The sequence below is a fragment of the Pinus tabuliformis genome, chromosome 5_1, assembly GCF_031772625.1.
Source record: "Pinus tabuliformis cultivar Carrire ecotype Pingquan chromosome 5_1, CPIR1, whole genome shotgun sequence".
Classification (NCBI taxonomy): domain Eukaryota; kingdom Viridiplantae; phylum Streptophyta; class Pinopsida; order Pinales; family Pinaceae; genus Pinus; species Pinus tabuliformis.
In genome coordinates, this window is record NC_142305.1 from 33,878,198 (window position 1) to 33,898,440 (window position 20,243).

Here is a 20,243-nt window from a genome sequence, read left to right on the forward strand (position 1 = left end):
ACTTTGAGGGAAACAAGCTAGCGGAGCCCCGAAACGGGCTCTACCTAAAGAAGTACTTTGCTTAGTTTTGGCCAAGCAATGGCTTCTTTGTACTTTATGTATATTTTTACATATATCGTTGAGAGTTTTCTGATATCAGCACTTTTTGGTCTGCTGTGGCAGGTGTTGATGGATGATTTGGTCTATTTTGGGTTTGCAAATGGGGCTAGTCGGCACGCTCGGAATCTCGCTTCCGCAGCTTGGGTACTCTATTATCCAACTGGTCAATTGATGGCATCAAGAGGCATGTGTATCGGTCCCGCTTAAAACAATATGTTCGAGTATACTGCCATTATTAATTTATTATCCGAGGCAATCTCTCATGGGATCGACTCGTTGGTAGTGTATCTTGATTCTCAATTGATAGTGTCTCAATTAAATAACATTTATCGGGTACAGGATCCATCATTATATCGCCAGTATTTAAGGGTGAGGTTGTTGCAAAGATCATTTACTTATATTAATTATTTGCACATTCCAAGATCTCATAATTGGTTAGCTGATTCTATCGCTAATCAGGCATTAGACTGGCACATCAATCATTCATCATAATAAAATCAAGCATCAAAAAGTCAAACTGTATATATATATATATATATATATATATATATATATATATATATATATATATATATATATAGATATATATATCGTAAAGCGTCTCGAGTGTACATATGTGTGTCCAAAAATATACAAAAGTTGGGACTCAAATGCCCATAATCATGTTCGGCATATCTAATGCCTTTGCTCAAGATGAGCATCTAAGTATGTAACTATTGCAGTGGCCACACGCCGAAAAGTGCACACCTAGTCACGTGGCATGCCAACCACATGACGCTGCATATCCTCAGGAAGGTCCTCTATGGCGGCCATCGGGACTTGACAGCTCAACCCCGCCAAGTGTCGCTGGACGTTGTTTAGAGTCCGTTCTGTATTAGTAACTGCCTCTTCAACTCCTCGGCCACGCCGTCCATGCCGTGGGAACCCATCTGGTCATACTGGCCCAATGTCTAGAACATGATCATCATATCAGTCATTTGAATCTCATCAAAAATATTTTTCAAAATGCATCATTATATTTGAAAAATCCAAAAAAATCATAAAATCAAAAAATTCTTACCAATCTCGCCCCATGCTGTGTTCGGTGGTAACACTAGATCAGGATCTCCTCGGAAATCCAGCCCAGCATAGGGGTAGTCATCCATGGCGATGATCTGATGATCCCACAAGGTGAAGAAATCATCGTCGAAGGCAGTCCTTACAACCTCCCCACCCCCTAGACGTTTCATCAGATCGGCCCACCGGCCCATGCGTGGATCGCGTGGGGTGCTGATGGAAACTGCTACCCTGGGGCAGAGTGCGGGAACCTTCTCGAAAAAGAAAGTACACAGGATAGTCCCATATCCAAAGTTCTTGGTCTGTCCCCTCCTGATAGAAGTGAGATGGCTCTTCATGTTGGCCAGGAGAGGAGTACACCAGTTGAACACAGTAGTGAGACAGTCAACTGCCACGCTCATGATGACACGTGACGCCTGATGCAGAGAGGATGACCCGTTCACTTGAGCTATGGTGGACAGTATTATCCTAAGTGACAAACTTGCCACATGTGTGATAGAAATTTGGCTCCCAACCTTCTTGGGATGTCTCGGGCAGTATATCTGTACATAGTCCTCTATCGTGAGGCTACTCCATGTCCTACCCCGGGAATGTACTACCTCTCCCCTTCGGGAAAGGCCTGTGATAAAATAGATATCCTCCACTTCTACCCTGAGCGGCATCTGATTAATCATAAAGGCTTCCTCCTCGACGTCCCAATTATCAATGAGCAGCTCAAGCAGACACGTGTTCACTTTCATATTTGGTAGTTTGAAAAATTTAAGCAAACCGCATCCCCGTAGGGCATCTAATGCTTCAGGACTGTTCATAACTTCATTATCTACCACTGCGTGCTCTCTTTCACGCCACGTGATAGGCATCCTGAGAAAAAATTGATTTAAAACCGTTAGTTTTTGTTTAAAAATGGTTCGCGGTGTATACGCAGGTCCCTGTGCACACAGTCACGTATAGGGCTCGCGTGTACGCGGGTTCAATATTACCAACCCGCATATACGCCGTGAGGAAATTTTTGACAAAAGTTCAACGGTGAAACATCAATCAAAAATCTTAAAACCTGTCACAATCAATTGCAAGCTAAGTATAAGAGTTACCTGGAGGTTTTTGACGAATTTGAACGGTTGAATTTGGCTGTGGGAAGTTTGCTCCTTTTGCTCCAAATCCTTTTCTCTCAAACTCAAATGGTAAAAATGGTGAGTCCAAAATGCTTTTTATAAGTTTTGGAAATGCAAAATTTTTTCAAAATTTTATTTTGTTTGGCCTCATGTGACTTTTAACTTGGGAGCTTGGAATGTCGAGAATGGTTTGTTTTTCAGGACATTTTGGACGTTTTTCAGTTTCGGGACGGTTCCATGACTGCTGACCTGTCATGGCAGGTATCATTTTCTCATTGGCATATAGGTTAGGGACACCATTTTTCCGTTGCATTATGCATACTAGCCTCCATTTTCCGATACATCTGCCATAGGGTCGATCCCATCGTGTTATGGTTCGTAAGCCATCTTCACTCGCCGATTCTGTAAATCATGACATGATGGTAGAACCATCCTTTACATGGGCATCGTAGTTAGCACCTCACTGACATTTGTTGCCCATGCTGCTCCATTGAGTAGGCTCGGGAGTCCTCTGTAGTCCCGCCATGACTTATGCATTGAAGACTCATTCCTCTTAGGTTCTCCACTTCGTTCTGGCCTTATACCCTAGAGGCTCCTTTGTGTTGAGTTGTACTACTGCATTGCATGTTGACCATTTGCACCTTTTGGCCTAGAGTTGGCTTCACTTGGACTCGTGTTTAAGCCAACTTTTGACCATGACATCTACAAAATCAACCTTGCATATCTTTGACTTCTGTAGCTTGACACACCTTGACCCGTGGAAGGAACATACCTTTGAGTGTCACTGACTAGTTTTCACCTCCCTGCATTGAGCATAGGAACGTTCCTTTCCCAGGAACTAGATCATCTGTTTCACCGACACTCGTTCTTTCCACTGTACCATAGAATTCTTTTATTCTTTTTCCGGCTTAATAGAAAAAGACAAAAAAATTAAATATTTCAAAAAAGAGCAGGAACAGGACAGTATTTCCATTTATTGTTGGCAGCTACAGTCAGTCGTGTCGCCCTTGAACAAAGCACTCAAAACAAAGTCTCCTCCACGTGGGTGGGATTTAGTTTGACTTAGGTACGCCATAACATTGTTATTGAGTCAGTCCTCCCCCGATTGGTTATCTCTTCCAATCATATGGAGGGTTCATTTGTGCCTCCTGCATGGCGAACTTATACAGAGTCATCATATGCTGCCACATAGTCACATTGAGTCGTGCTCTTGTTCAAGGGAAGTTAGCCTGCGTCGGCCTCTCTGCGGTGTCTCTTGACTCATTTTTTAGTCGGCCATCCCTGGTTGTCAGTGTCATGTCTATCATCACATTAGTTATATTGGTCCTTTACTCATGCCGGTTTGAGAAGGTCCCTATTGACTTCTTGCTGGCGGGTCTTGTCCTTATCGACGACGACACCTTGCTTTGAGGATAGGCCTAGAGCCGCACCCTAGCCCTATTTTCATTATTGATAGGTCACCTTGTGCTCAGCATCGATCAGTATCATGGGTCTTTGACTGAGTGGTTTCCCTTGTGTTCGACATTAGCTTACATTATCACACATTGGGATTCGTGCAATACCTTAGTTTCCATTTGACCCTATTGGTGGATACCTCACCTCTGTGTCAGCTTTCATTATTGGTTGGTTCATAGGGTTTCTGTCGTGCGCTAGCCACATCTTGTGTACGTTGGAAACGTACTTCGGTTGGGTTACTACATCTTTTTCGTCTGATTCCTTCCACATTATTGGCCTACGGGTTACACTCGCACTAGATTGATGAAGGATGCCTTAATGCCTTCCTTCTAATGGATCTTTCCCTATCGACTCCGACTCATTGCTCTGGGGCAAAGATCTAGAGTCCATTTGGTAGTACCTTGGGGTTTTCAGTCATTAGTGGCAGATCCTTCGCTATCGAAAGTGGGAAATCATCATTGTCTCCTGATCGATAGATTCTTACAGGTGTTCAATTCCAGCTCATCTATTCACACTTGTTAGATTGTACTGGGTACCTTAACGCTCATTATCATTATTGGTGAGTAGTCTCGCATTTGTTAATGGTATACATCAATGACCGGTAATCAATCAACTTCTCACATGGTCGACTTTAGATCATTTATTCCCATGGTGTAGAAATGTACCACGGCGGTCGGTGAAGACCTCAGGTTGTATCAGCATTCATTGGTTCACTTGACAGTTGCTCCTATTGCTGCTAGTTGATACCACTCCACTTTGTATGTTGCAGTTAGTCATGGCGACATTCTATATGCTAGCACCTAAGTTTGCAGTGTAGTACCATCCCATTCCATCATGTTCAGTTGGTACCTTTTGGGATCAGTCTTTGATATCAGTGATCCGTTGCATCTTTCAGCATCATTGACAGTCTTATATGTGATATTCAGACATGTACTTGTTCATTATGATCAGATGATCCATTATGTATCTTTCAGTCAGTTATACTTGTATACTTAGTGGATCCGCTTGTACTTGATATGCGGACATGCTTTACTTTTTCTAAGCATGGGTATGCCTGCCTCAGACAGTGTTTCTTTCTGATCTCCTTTGGTGGCTTGGCAGGCTGAATTCTGGTGAAGTCCTCCTCAGTTTTTGACAGACTTCCTTTCCATGTACTCGCGTAATATATTTCGGCCATCATGTACCCCTTCTGACCTCATATATTAGGGGGCATCTATTATAGCTCCAAATCTCACTCTTATGGTTTGTGATGCTGTACTCATGGCCTAGGGAAACCCCTCCTTCCAGACCTGGTCCTAAAATTTAAAAAACAGTGTTTTATCCCTTATATGCGACATTGCCCTGAGTTAAACGCGTGTATACATGGGTCTGTGTATATCCAACCCGCGTATATGTATTAAAACACTTAAAAAAATATAAAATTCCTTATTTTCGGGTGGAGATCATGGGTTTTACCTGCTAATCACCTATTAGTGCCTGTGGCCCAACTGTTCCCAACCAACTCCCAACTAAAAAACTACTTTGGGAGAGGTATAAAAAGACCTCAAAGGGAAGGCCTAAGGGAGGAGAGAAGAGAGAGAAAGGTTATTATGCTGAGATTTTTCCCATGACCAGGTCTGAAGTCCCTTGTGCCTTCTTCATTTCTCCCATTTGTCCAAGAAACCTTTGTTTCCTTGCGTGTTGATGTTCATCCACCATTTATGACATCATGGAGAGAGTTATGGAAGGAGTTTGTTACAAGCTTGAGGCTGGAACGGATCCGGAAGGAAGCTTTGCTTGGAGCGTGTTGAAGGTGATTCAGGTGAAAATATTCCTTTTTATGTACTTTATTTGTCTATAATAAAAGAAACACATGTCTTGGTTCCCGAAATGAATCTTCCTTATGTTAATGATAGTCTTGTGTAGAATTCATATGTAAATGGTTATTTGGATTTCATAACTAACTACCTTTATTTATAACATGAAGATGGTTTCTTTATAAGTTTTTTGTCCATATACTGCTATTTTCTTTGAATTGGTTGTTTTGCAGGACAAAAGAGAAGAAGGGAACTCCAAGAAGGGTTTGGACCCTAAAGGTATTCTCAAATGTAGGACCTAAGGTACGTATCCTTTACAATAGAATTTGCTTATAATAGCATAATGGCTGTGTGAATGTGTGCTTCTTTTAATAGAAAACTTTCAGTCTGCTAGGGTTTCAACCCAAAAAGCCCTAGGGGAACATTTCCCTCCATCACAATCCTAAAAATAACCCCCCTTTTACCTATCCCTGGTGATTTAGTAAATAATTAAATAAGTTATTTTAACAACCATAGAATAATATAATAACCAATATATATATATATATATATATATATATATATATATATATATATATATATATATATATATATATATATATATCATTCTTGTCCCTAAGGAATTAATAAATTAATAACCATAGAAAATCTTTCTTTAAAACCCCCTTTTTACTATTATATAAATTCAATAAGGAATTAAATATATTATAAAATAAAATAGAATCACTTTCGAATTTAATTTATTATAATATTTAATTATTTATTAGAGAGAGAATTTAATTACTATAATTATAATATTTGTTTTTATTACCTTTTGACTAAAATGAAATGGTATTTATAATATAATTTAATTACTATAAATATAATATTAATTTTTAATTTTTAACATTATCTAGCCGTTTTTTATAGCTGTTGATGGTCAACCTAGTCAACCTAGCTGTTTGGAGGATCTGCTCTCCCTATTTAAGATGCAGCCATGATCTGACTCCTCAACTTGTCCTGACGATGAACCACACTAGTTGGTTCGAAATGCGTCGACAAAGGTCTTTCTACATGTGATTTACACCGAAGTTCTTCTTATAATAGTGATTTTACTTAGGAAAAGCATTTGAAGGGGATGAGTGATTTATGGATCGGGGTGAATTTTGATGAAGGGGCTTTAGCACTTAGGCCTTATAAGTTATTGGGCCAAGGGTCCGGTCCCTCCAAAAGTCAAAGAAATGCTCTAAGCCCCTTTAACTTTCAGGTTGTTGGTGCCTTTAGTACTCATGGGAAATTAGTATAATTTAGGGAAAGAATGAGTGAGAAAGTTAATTAGTTGACTTTGTCCCTGATGTACTGTCTTCATTGTCATCCATGTTTTGTCAAAGTGATGAAAGCAAAAGATTTGAGATTTTAACTTAACCATTCATCATACATAATTCTGCAACCATTCATCTACTTACCCTACCTACACATCCTACCATTTTTTCTTCTTTTATTAGAGTGCACTTAAACTGGCAAACCCTTATCAAACTTTTCTTTTCTTTTACAATGGAAATCTATCTAAGTCTATCCTTATTACATCCAAGGGCTTAGGTTAAACTGTTGAGCTCCTTTTATTCACTCTACCTATCTACTTATCTACTAAGATTAAACAGTTTGGTCAGATTTTATTCTCTATATTTATAAACATGAAATTCAAAACATGGAATAACCAAGATTAAACTATTTGGTTACCATGGATTGTGGCATAAGTAACAAGTTGCACACAATCTTTATTACACAAAAAGTGAAATAGCAGTGGCATTTGGACTTGCACACTTTTACAGTCTTTTTTTTTCTTTTCTTTGGGGTTCATTTTCTTTCATTTTTTTGACCTTTCCTTTATTATTTTTGCCCTTTGATTTTTCTTTTAGGGCATACCCTCTTTACATTTTTATTTTTTTTATTTTATTTTTTACATATATGGAAAACATTTGCAACAAGCAAAGATATGTACATATTTTAGAGCTAAACCAAGTCAATCATGATATATGACACCTATTGGTGGAAAGTCAAGAATAGTAGATCAATGGCCTTCTGAAAGACTTTTATTTTACTCTGTAATTTCCTTTTCCCTGCCGCTTTATTGGTATGTATGACAGTAATATTTCTAAAGCTTAGGGTCTTCTCTTCGGGCTTCAACTTCAAAACTTTTACCATCCAATCAACACTGAACATTATGAAGGATATAGTATGTATAATTGAACTTGTAAAATTAGTAAATTGGGTCAATGTAGTGCTTTAACATTTGACCATTGACTGGTACTCCTTCAAACTCTACACCATCCAATTCTTTAAGAAATGTTGAATTATTTCCTCCGAAGGCATATATAATGTATGGTCCTTTCCACAAGAAGTCAAACTTCCCATGTTTCCCTTTGTCCTCTCTTCTTGAATCCCACTTCAAGACTTTGTCTCCCAAATGAAAGTCTTCTGCTTTGGTCCTCTTGTCAAAGATCTTCTTAAGTTTTTCTTGCAGTACTTGGGCTCTATTGTATACATCCTCCTTGGTTTGCTATAAATCGATAGTCTGGTTAATTCTCCTTTGTATATCGTTTGGTTCCACTTGGGCTTCCTGAAGTAACTTCATGACTGGAACTCCTAAAGATGAGGGGAAAACTACCTCCATTCCATACACTATCTCATAGGGACTGGTTCCAATGGATTTCTTAGTAGTAAGCCTATTTGCCCAAAAAGCATTGGCTATTTTTTTGTTCTGAGTTTTCTTATTATCTTCCAATAGTTTTTTGATAATGTTCATTAGAATTTTATTGGAATATTCTACAAGTCCATTCCCTTGAGGATAGTAAGCTGTGGAATGACCAAGTGTTATATGATACTTGTGATAGAAATCAATAATTTTCTTTGACTTGAAGGCTGCAATATTATCTGTGATAATTTTGTCAGGACAACTAAACTTAGACAGAATATTAAAGTCTAGAAAACCTATTATTACAGTATTAGTGGTCTGTCTAGAGGGAATAACTTCTATCCATTTTGTGAAGTAATCAGTTGCAGTGAGTATCCATTTATGTTGAGCAGAAGAGGGTGGATGGATTTCTCCAATGAAGTCAATACCCCATTGTTGAAAAGGTTTTTCTGTGGAATTTGGTTTCAAAGGAAAGGGTAAGAGTTTTCTTTTTCCTTTAAAGATCTGACACTTGTGGAAGGAAGTTACAAATTTTTTAACATCTGAAAACAAGGTTCACCAGTAAAATCCAGCTCTTAGAATTTTTTCAGCAGTTGACTTCCAGTAGATATGCCCACCACAATCCCCTACATGAAATTCTTGGAGTACTTTGTCAGATTCTTCTTTTATTAAACAGTTTAACAAAATGCATTTATGATTTTTCCAAAATAAAGTATTATCCATAATGCAAAATTTCGAAGCTTTCATTTTCAAAAACCTACTTTTAGTTCTGGATAACTTTGGAGGAGCCTGCAGGTTTTGTAGAACATATATAATATCAACATGCTAGGGGGAACATAGAAAAGGCTGGCTAATCTGTCGAGTCGCCATCTCTTGTTCATTATCCAGTTCTGCAATCAAATTTATGTTTAGGGCTTGGCAATTTGTTTTTGCCATAAGTTTGGCCAACCCTTGACCTTCAATTAACTCGGTAGATTTTATCTCTATATCATATTCTAAAATAGTAGCTATCCATTTTCCCCTGTTGCCATCAACTCCATCCTGTGTCAAGATGTCTTTGACTACAACATTTGGAACATAAGCTATTACATGAGAATACAAAATATATACTCTGAAATATTTAATAGCTTTTACCAAAGAAAAAGCTTGTTTCTCAATTATTTTATACTTTAATGAGGCATCTTTAAGAGCTTCACTGAAAAATACTATTGGTTTTTCACATCCTTGATCATCGTTTTGTAGTAAAATTGCAGCTATGGTGTGTTCTAATGCAAAGGAAAAGATAATGAAGTCTCTATCAAATTTTGGGTTTGTGAGGACTGGTGTTTGAGTTAAGGCTAATTTATCTCTTCGAATGATTGTTTAGCCTCTACTGTCCACTTAATAGTTGAATTTTTTTTCAACAAGTTATTCAATAATCTAATTAGTTAAGCTAAATTAGAGATGAGGTATTCTTTAATATTTCTTGGGTGAGGTATTCGCAAAATAGCTTCAATCCTAGTTGGGTCAATCTGGATTCCATCTTTAGAGATAATGTGGTCTAACAATTTTCCTTCTTCCAACCAAATAAATATTTCTTTGGGTTCAGAGAAATGCCAAATTTTCTGCATTTAAGAAAAACTTGCCTGAGATGATCCAAGTGTTGTTGATATGACTTTGAAAAGACCATTATATCATCAAGGTATATAACTAGGAAATCATGGATTTCCTTTGCAAAGGAAATATCCATTGTCCTTTGAAAGGTGGCCCCTGCATTTTTCAATCCAAAGGGCATTTTGACATACATGAAGGTGCCCCATGGTGTTGTGAATGCAGTTTTTTCTTGATCATCAGGATGGACTAAAATTTGGTTGTAACCTGAGAATCCATCTAAAAGTGAAATTCTTGTAGAACCTACTACCCTTTGCAATATGTGATCCATTTTAGGTAAGCGATAGTTGTATTTGAGTGAGACTTTGTTGAAATTTCTAAGGTCAACACACAGTCTGATTTTGTTTGTTTTCTTTCTTGTAGGGACAAGATTAGATACCCAATTGTTGAATCCCTAAAAATCAGGTCTACAACAAGGGGGATATCCATTCGGTCCAGACCTTGGTTAGCAGCTCCTTTTCCATTTGGTATAGTGGGTCCGGCTAGGGATATGGGACCAATTTCCCAATATATGTGTGTGTGTGTTGAGAATTGATATTTCCTTTCTAATAGTTCCTAAGTAAAATGATTTTTATTATAAATCTAATCTAACAACATGCAATTGTATTCTAATTAACAGAAATATCTAATTCTAAACTAACCCGGGATGTAATATTTCCGTTATGCGATCTAAAATGATTTCAAGTAACAGTTGGTAATAAAGATCATTCAACTGCTATGAGAAAAGAATTCAATAAAGATAAACCATTTCGTATAAAAAGTTAGATGAAACAATTGTGAAAAGCATATCACATAATAAGCTACTCATATATTAAACATAAATAAATAGCTATCACCATACGAAAGTGCCAAATGATAACTCAAGCATTCACGCATTCATATATAAATAACTGAACATGAATATCACCTCAACACATAAGCAGAAACAGTTAAGAGATAAAAGTACCATTTATAACGAGTTCTACTCATGAGCTTCAAGCAATAATGATTTATCTCTTCTTAATCCAACATCCACTAAGAGTCCAAAAGTGCAACATCAATAATAGATATTAAACACAGATATCAATAAATCCTATTCCATTCATTCATCAAAACCTCCTGGGAGGGTGCAAAAGTGCATGTTCTGAGGGCAAGTTTTTGACAAATTTCAAGACCCTTCTCTAAATGCATGAGAAGGGTTTAAATACTACTAACTAAATCTAAAAATAATTTATTACAAAAATGTAGGATGCAGTTTAAATGACCATCCTCATTTCAGGAAAAAATAAAGTAAAATTAAAGCTAAAACTGAATCTAAAACTAAAACTAACAACTAACTATTTGTGTATATGTTCCTTGTAATCGCAAGCATTCAGCATTTGCTTGAGGAGAGTTGGTTGGTCGACTTTTGATTTTAGCTATCCTGCGAAAATGGAATCAACAAGTGTTGGTGCCATCTTCTCGGCAGAATTGATGATACATTTGAGAGTCATGCACTGGCTGTGTGGTTTTACCAAGTACGCTCAGTAAGAATCCCAATTCAACTTGGTTAACCTTTTGATTGACTCTGCCCTTTCTTGAGCCTTTTATTTCCAGCTTGTTTGTAGATGCTATACATTCGGTAGATATCTACATACCACTTGATGATATATCTGATAAATACCACTAGTTTAGAGTTCAAGTTTTTCCTTTCGCCTTTAGCACCTTTTCTACAAATTTCCAGGCTTACAGGCGACTGAGTGATTAGAGGCTTTCCATCTCGAGGGGTTTTGCCTCCATTTCTTGATTCGGGCTTCCCTGGTGTGATTTTCGCCTCTTGCACGCTTTTTTTTAAAGGATATAAAGATTAAATTTTGTGAAAATAACGACTTTATGAGTTCGTGGTTTTGAGCTTTAAATTCTCTATACGTGATATCAGCATTATCTAGTACCCATTTAACCATGCTTTTGTACGGAACAATTTTGGGCCTCGCCGCTATCCTGTGCAAGAATGAACATGCTGGTTCTATAATAGATGCCTCAGAAGACCCGTGTGAGCCTGCAGTAGCTGTAACCTCCATTACCTTGGGATTTTCTTCCTCAAGTAGACTGTACATGCCTTCCCAAGTAGTAATACCGACATCTTTGTTACAGGTGGTGTCTGTGTATAAGGGCGTCATTTCTTTATCTTCAGAACTCAGAGCTTTACCCTTCTTTCCCATAATATCCTAAACACTGCTATGTATACTTCTCTGATCTTCGCTCCTGCAGTTTACAAATGAGGTGAGAATAATGATAAGAAAAAGGTGGTAGGAAAGCTTTAAATGCGGAAAATATATAAAATATACCACCTTACGTGAAATGGCTCTTTGATAAGATCAAAACCATATTTCATAATGATTGCCAAATAACTCATTGATTAACATTAACACGCATAACCGGGCCTCGGTTTATGGAAAAAGCTTTTTTGAACAACAAGCCCTGAAGATCTGCGATAAGGTGATTTTGCGATTTGCTTCGCAATATTGCAGATCACAATGTCGCAAATCTATTGCATGTGGTAATCATCCGCCAATGTGTTTTATGTGAAATGTGATTTACGAGATGCACCATCGCATATCGGTGGTTTAAGGTATTTTAGCGTAAGTGATGTTTGAGGCATGTGATGTGATGAGGGTCTTTTGATGTGTGATTTTGCATCGTGATTTCATAATCTTAGAATTCCGCTTGTAGGAAGGCATCCATTACCCTTTTTGCGATGCGACACGCTTTAAGGAGTGATTTTATTCCAACTTATCATAAAACTTAAGTCTTTTTAGATTTTTTGAGGGTATTCCCCTAAGTTTATGATAGTAAGTTTTATTGAAAAAGGAAATACAAGCATTAATCGGTTTTTTTATTTTTGAATAAGGGTCCCCACTTATTTAGTATTAGTGATAAAACTAAATAAGAAGGGGGGTTGTTGCTAGCCGCAACAATTGGCGATTCACTTGGAAGAACCAATTATCTCTACTTTTCTTTTGAATTTTCTAATCCTCCAAAACAAATTTTTTTCTAGAAAATCAAACTTTATTATAGAAAGATAAAATACATTATGCTTTTAGCTGTCTATGATAGTTTGTTTCTTCTATGTTAACTTTGGTTATTTACTTCCTAGAGCTAGTCATTGTATCTACATTAGTCACTACTTGGTTTATAAAGATAAAAACAAAGCCTTCTCTGTAAATTAGTTTTAAATTTGCTCATTTGTCATAGGTAGAGCCTTTGCTTCCAGCAGGCGTTTATGGCCTCGATAGGGTTACCTGTTACCCAGCAATGATCCTGTATCCCACTTGGAGAAATATACAATTTTCAAAGAGAAATCCATATCTACACTTATTGCTTTCATTTTCTTTTAATCCTTAAAGAACAATGCCTTGGGTTGGTAGCCAAATTATGACAGTGCCACTCACTTGATTTATAGATTTGCTGAACAAGCTGGCTCGTGATGAGACCCCTTGTCTTTTGATTGCAACAACCTTGAGTCATTGCCCTGTTGTGGTATGCAGTTTTGGCAAAGTCAGCAAGCTATAATCTATGATTGTGATAAGTTTGATCGTGATGAGACCTCTTATTCTTTAAGTTAAAGTGTATCATTGGATTATTCCTTAAACCTCGTAATTCCCTAGGTGGGGAGGAAGTCATTGTTTCCTTAAGAATAGCTCTGGATGATAATGGTAGAGTTTTTTGGAAAGAGCTTTTCTACAGAGAATCTTCGTTTTGTTATTGATACCTTCATTTGATTGATATAAAACAAATTCCTACTAAAGGTCATTTTTTATCAAAATTTACAAGGTTGAAACTAGTATCATTTTCATGCTTATAGCCTTTGACTGTATCTTTCAATAATAATGACCAATTTTCTAAATCATTTCTATTTATACAAGCAAAAAAAACAAAATATAAAAGAAATACTTGTCTTTTTCGTGAATTCCAAATGTGACCATTTACAATTGGTTTTATTATGAAAATAAAGGAAAAACTAATCTACAAAAATAGAAGAATGATCTCCTATGGAAAGTATTTTTTGAGGATCTACCCGTTAACAGGTAAAGATTCTCTTTTTCCTGTTAAATCTTGTAACATAAAAGTAGATGGGCCTATGATTTCTAGAATTTGGAAAGGTCCAAGCCACATTTGTTGAAATTTAATATGTTTTCCCTTTTCGTCGTGAGCCTTGTCCCATTTTAAAACTAGATCTCCCATTTGAAATTCCTTTCTAGATATCATGTTTGAATCAAAAGGAGCTTTTACTAATTCTTGGTGATGAGCATGAGTTATTTTAGCCTGTTCTCGTTGCTCTTCTAGCTTAAGTATTTCCAGCTGACTTAGTTGTAAGGAAGAAGTTGATGCTTCATCAATATATTGAACTAAGGCCAAAGAGGGAATTGCTAGACGAGTTGGAAGAATCACTTCTTTCTCATAAACTAAATTAAAGGGAGAAGTGCCAATAAAGGCTTTCTGCATTATTCGGTATGCCTATAAAGCATATATTAAAGACTTGTGCCAATTCTTGTGAGTTTGATCAATGGTTTGCTTAATAATTCTAATTAAGTTTTTATTCGTAGATTCAACTAACCCATTCCCCTATGGGTAATAATTGGCAGAGTATTTAAGCTTAAAACCTCTTTTGAGTGCAAATTCAGTCATAGCATTGCTAGAAAAATACAATGCCTTATCAAACATCGAAGCAGAGGGTAAACCAAACCTAGTGATTATGAACTGATCTATGAAATCAATGATGTGTTCGGCATTCGCTGTCTTGAGAGGAATTGCTTCTAACCATTTAGTAAAATAATATGTACCTGTAAGGATATACCTATGCTGTTTAGAAGAGTGAGGAATGATCTCACCTATTATATCCAATTCCCATTGATCAAAAGGCTGTTCAATGTTGACTGGTTGCAAAGGAAATGATGGTTTCTTTTGTCTCCTACCAGCAGTTTGACAAAATTGACATTTCCTTACTTAGCTATGCGCATCTTTGAAAAGTGTGGGCTAGAAGTAGCCTGCACGAAGGGATTTATGTGCAGTAGCATCTCCAGCATAATGTCCACCTGTTGGTCCATCGTGGAGTTCCTGCCACACCTTCTCAGCTTCAGATTTCTCAAGACATCTAAGGAGAATAGAGTCATAATTCATCCTAAAAAATACATCGTTCACGAGCTGATATTGCTTAGCCTTCAACCTTAGAGCTCTTTTCTTTGTATAATCAAGGTTTGAAGGGGCATATCCATTCTTTAGATAAAATATGATATCAGCGTATAATGAAGCAACATCGTTTAGGCTTACCTTGTACATTTGTATCTCTGCAGATGGTATTTCGGAAATAAGCGATGCTCCAGCCAACATTTTGCAAAAGCCTTGACCTTTTACAATATTTGTTGGTTTAATTTCAATGTCATATTCTTGTAATGCAGTAACCCAATTGGCTCTTTTCTCACCCACATATTTCTGTACTAAGAGATTTCTTACCGCTGGAAATGGTACTATGATTTTTGTATGGGTTTTAAGCAGAAAGGGTCTGAAATATTTTATCGCTTTGAAAATAGCATAAGCTTGTTTCTCTACGTCTAAATAATTTAACTCAGCCGCTTGTAGATTTGAATTGAAAAAAGCAATTGGGGCTTCTGCCTTGTCTTGATTTGCTTGAGTGAGTATTGCAGCATATGATCTATCAGAGGAAAATGTATATAAAATGAGAGGATGGGAAATATTTGGAGTTGCTAAAGATGGAGTGTTAATGATAGCTTGTTTGATCAGATTGAATGCTTCATATTCGTCTTGGCCCAATTTGAAGATTGATTTCTTTTTAATCGTTGCTTGTAAAGGAGATAGGATTCTAGAAAAATCTGGAACAAATCTCTTTACAAAATTAATCTGGCCAAGGAAAGATTGCATAGCTTTCTTGTTGTGAGGCAAAGGTATTTCAGAAATCTCCTTGATTCTGTTGAGATCAATATGGACTCTAGATTTTGACACTATAAATCCAAGAAGTTTTCCTTCACTTAATGCAAAAAAGGACTTTTTTGGGTTGAGTGAAATTCCATACCTTTGACAACATTGGAAGATCTGTTTAAATCTCTGAGATGATTGCCTCGCTTCTCAGAATATACAGTTATATCATCCAGGTAGATTACTATTGATTTGTTTACTAATCCCTTAAATGCGATGTCCATGGCCCTTTGGAATGTGGCACCAACATTGATCAGACCAAAAGGCATCTTTTGATATGCATAAGTACCCCATTTGGTTCTGAATGTGGTCTTTAATTGATCATCGGGATGGACAAAAACTTGGTTGTAGCTAGAGAAACCATCCAAGAAAGACATTAATTTTGACCCTGCAATTGCCTGCAATATTTGCTCCATAGGAGGCAAAGGAAAATTATCTTTTTGGCAAGCTTTGTTAATATTTCGAAAGTCAATGAAAATTATAATGTCTCCGTTCTTCTTTCTAATGGGAACCATGTTGGAAACCAATTTAGAATGTCGAACAGGAAAACTGATTTTGGCTTTCAATAACTTATTGAACTCAGATTTGATCTGGTTTTCTAGATTAGGATGGATCTTTCTTAGCTTCTGCTGGACAGGTTTTTCATCGTTTGTCATTGGGATAGTATGTTGGATGATAGAAGTGTCGTAAGTCTTAAGTTCATTGTAGTTCCAAGCAAAGACACTTTTGTATTGTTTCAAGAGACAAACGTATGCTAATTTTTCTTCAGGAGCTAGGCCAAGGCCTAGGTTGATATTCTGTGGGTTGGTATCAATTCCTAGATTTACTAATTCATAGTTCAAAGTTGAACTTTGAAGTTTTGAATTGGTAGATATTTTGAATCAATCTTTCAAATCATATATGTCTTCTAATTTGACTACTGACTTTGGCATAGCATTATTAGTGCTATCTTGTTGCAATTGTCTATCATGTTGGTCCTCTTCAATTATCTGATTGGTGTAAGATCCCTCAGATGTGAGGAAGCTTACAATATCAAGAACATCATTGAAAATTCTCCAAATGGTAATGTTATCAGGAATCGAGGGTCTAAAGATTAATTCGATTGAAAATCTATTGGGGCGATAGTCTTTTGAGGTAATAAGCTTCGAAGCTACGTTTGCCAAGAGGTCGGTACTAGCATTCTAGAGTCTAGGAATTGATGAAATATTAAATGCTATAAAATGTTTAGTCAGATCTTGTACTAAAGATTGGTAATGCTTTAAATGACCTGATAGACAATGTATAGTATTATGTACCTGTCTGATAACAATTTCAGAATCTCCGAAGACTTGTAGATATTTGATGTCTAATCCGATTGCTTTTTATAATCCTTGGACTAAAGCCTCGTATCCTGCAGTATTATTGGTGCAATTGAACTCGAGTCTACAAGTTAGCATAGTTTTGTTTTCCTCTGGACTGATTAATATGCATCCTACTCTTGCTCCTTCGTTAGACTTAGAACCGTCAAAAAATTACTTCCAAAATAAAGATTTATTTACAGGACTATCTATAAAATTAATACATTTAGAACTATCTGTTTGAGAAAATTTTTCTACTTGAGATAAAACAGAATGTTCTAAGTAAGGTGACGTATGAGCATTAAAATTTCCTAAGAAGGAATCAACAGAATAGTTTCCAATAATATTATTGTTGTATGCTACTGGTTCATTTTCTCCTTCCAATTCTATTACTATGTATTTCTGATGTCTTTCTTGCTCAACCTTTATCTGATTTGGTTTACCATTGTAAGGGAGCCACATGTGCGACCAATCGGTTGCAAAGTATCCATGAAGTTTTTCTGACCAATCTCTGCTAAGAATTAAGCCATAAAATTTTGGAATATCTGCAACTAAAATGTCGATAACTTGACATACCTTTGGATTAGATGACAACCTTATGGTAACCTGATTTAATTCGCCGATCACTTCAACTTACGACCGATCCAGCTGCACTATGCTCATAGCAGATTTTTGAGGTTGAACATTAAACTTTGCACATATCGATTTAGGTAAGATATTAGATGAAGCTCCAGAATCAACTAAACAATTATGCAATTTTTTGTTGAAAACTTCATAAGTAAGAAGAAATGGGGGAGTATGAGATCTCGAACTTCCTCCAATTAAAGCGATATCATTTGGATCAAATTTATTAATCACATTAGTTAGAGGTCTTCCCATCTCATGGGAAGCTTGAGAGATTACAATAGCGGACAGAGGTGCAACTGGTACTGCATGTAATTCTTTCAAAAGTACCTTTTGCTGATGTTTTAACTTGCTCAATTCATAAAAAGTAATATTACCCCTAGTCTTCTTCATGTCTTCAATGATATTATACTCCATTTCATCCAAAACAATAAATGTTTTAGATGGAGTTGGTGAATCTGTTTGGATTGGGCTTGCTTGAGTTGCTTTGGATGTCGTTTTCTTGGCTACGAATTTATCCTTAGGCATTGAGCTTGCACTCTTTGGCTTAGGAGTAGGATGAGGAGGATCAAGTTGATTTATACTTCAAGTACTAACTGGCGATGCCTCTTGATCTTCTTCATCTGGGAGAATGAAATCCTACATACCTTGTACCTCTACAACTTCTTCTTCATCGGTAGGCTCTTCGGTAGCAATTTCCTCTTCTTCTTCTTCTGATTCAGCATTTGTAATAGCGTTAGGAGGCTTTGAATCAGTTGAAGGATTTCTTCTATAAGGTTTGTACGATTTTTTAGAAGAAGTCTCTGCTACTTGTTTCTTAATGTCAACCATTTCGTTAGACATGGTTTTCAAAACTTTCTGCAATCCTTCTAAATCGAATGGATCTTTCGATTGTTTTTTCTTGGGATCTTCCTTAAAAGTAACCTTCTTAGATTTTCATTCATCAATGGAATTTTTCTTTTCTAAGGCTATGATACGTTTCTCTACCGCTATTACTTCCTTCATATTATTAGCTAAAGTTGTTTTATTAGCCCTATCAACGAAGATTGCTATGTTTGATGGTAAAGTAGAGATATACCATTCACTTCACACTTCTTCGCTAAGCTTAGAAGCAGTAGGAATTTTGTTTAACAAATTATTGAAATGTGAGTTAAAATCTTTGATAGGTTCCTTTGACTCAGTCCTAAGGTTAGACAAGTCATTGATCAATGTCGTGGTAGACCTGTCATCACCGAACTTAGTCAAGAATTGTTCTTGAAAGATATCCCAACTAGTGATAGATCTAGATGGTAATGAGAAATACCATGATTCGGCTGCTCCTTGCAAAGTGTAAGGAAAGAGTCGGAAAATAGCATCTTCATTAGTAACTCCATTGAGATTTATAGATAACATGAAGTTGTTTATATGTTCTTATGCTAGCATGCCTGCTTTAGGATTAAACTTAGGTAGCCATTTTTCAGGATGGGCCAGTATTTGACTCAAGGGCGCAGGCATTAAGACTGCCCCTAGGTTATTCCATGGAGATTGGGCCATCGTTGAACTAATAACAGAGGAAAGCATAGAAGATGATCCTTGTGGTTGGGAAGATGAGGATATTACAGTTCCAGAGGATTGAGACGGAGATGTTGAAGTTCCAGTGGACTGGTGGACAATAATCTAAAGTGGAGGGGTGGATGGTTGACTTTGCTGTGGAGAGGTTGAGATGGATGATGATGACGAAAGAGTCTCGCTATTAGACGCTTTAGGTGATTTCCTTGGTCTCTTCCTTGTAGGTAGAGGTATCTCGGTTGTCTCAATACCAAAATTTTCGCTCTTTAATTTGGTGAGAGGATGAGCAAGGTTATATTGCGAAGTCACACTACCTTGAGATTTATCAGATCTTTGAGGTGATATAGAAAATCACTGAAGTTTATGAATCGAAGATTCGACTTCAGGAGGTTCATTAGTAGATTGCTCTCAAATATTAGGGTTTGTGGCAGTGGATTTTGTTCTTTCGACTTCTTGCTCGAGATTTAAAGATTCTAAGTGCGATGGAGAAGTCGGGAGAGATGGTGAGGGTGATTTACTCTTAAAATGGTATTTAGATTTAGACTTACTTTCCATTCACAGTTCAGGGCCCTCCTTCGAGTGCCAAATATGTTGAATCCCTGAAAATTGGGTCTACAACAAGGGGGATACCTACCCAGTCCGGACCTTGGTTAGCAGCTCCTTTTCCATTTGGTATAGTGGGTCCAATTGGGGATATGGGACTAGTTTCCCAATATATGTGTGTATGTGTTGAGAATTGATATTTCCTTTCTAATAGTTCCTACGTAAAATGCTTTTTATTCTAAATCTAATCTAACAACATGCAATTGTATTCTAATAAATAGAGATATCTAATTCTAAACTAACCCAGGATGTAATCTTTCCGATATGCAATCTAAAATGATTTCAAATAACAGTTGGTAATAAAGATCATTCAACTACTATGAGAAAAGAATTCAAT